Source organism: Mandrillus leucophaeus, unplaced genomic scaffold (assembly GCF_000951045.1).
Source record: "Mandrillus leucophaeus isolate KB7577 unplaced genomic scaffold, Mleu.le_1.0 Scaffold286, whole genome shotgun sequence".
Taxonomy (NCBI): domain Eukaryota; kingdom Metazoa; phylum Chordata; class Mammalia; order Primates; family Cercopithecidae; genus Mandrillus; species Mandrillus leucophaeus.
The window spans coordinates 22404-23014 of NW_012102987.1; positions in this window are offsets into that span (position 1 = coordinate 22404).

Genomic DNA, 611 nt, shown 5'->3' on the forward strand with positions numbered 1-611 from the left:
GGAGAGGATGATATTACTCAGAATATCGCAGGGGTTATAAACACTACTTTGATTTTGCTACTAATAGCCAGGCCGAGAGAGGATGATATTCCTCCTTATATTGGAGAGGGTGGACACCCGTCTTTGATACTGTTCGTGATGTCTAGAGGGGGACATGAGATTACTCACAATATCGTAAAAACGCTGTGTGTCCATCGTGGATTCTCATATCGAGGCAGAGATATTACACCTCAAGTCTCGGGGAGTGTCTACTGCGGCTGTCATATTGTTTCCTATACCCAGTGAGGAGAGGATGACTTCGCGACGAATATCGAGGAAGCCAAAACACCCCCTGTGATATGGTTCCAAATACCCACCTTGGGAGAGGATGATACTACCTTCAATGAAAGGGGTTGTCCAACTCGCCGGATATATTTTTTCAACTATCCAGAAGAAGAGAAAATGATACTACTCACAATATTGCTGAGGGTGTCTTCCGTCGTGTGATATTGTTCTCAGCGATAAAGGGAGAGAAGATAATGTCATTCATTGAACTACAGGTGGTACACACGCAACGGTGATATTGTCAGGGCGGTGAGCCACCCCCCGCGAGGTGGGGACCAATAGCCACC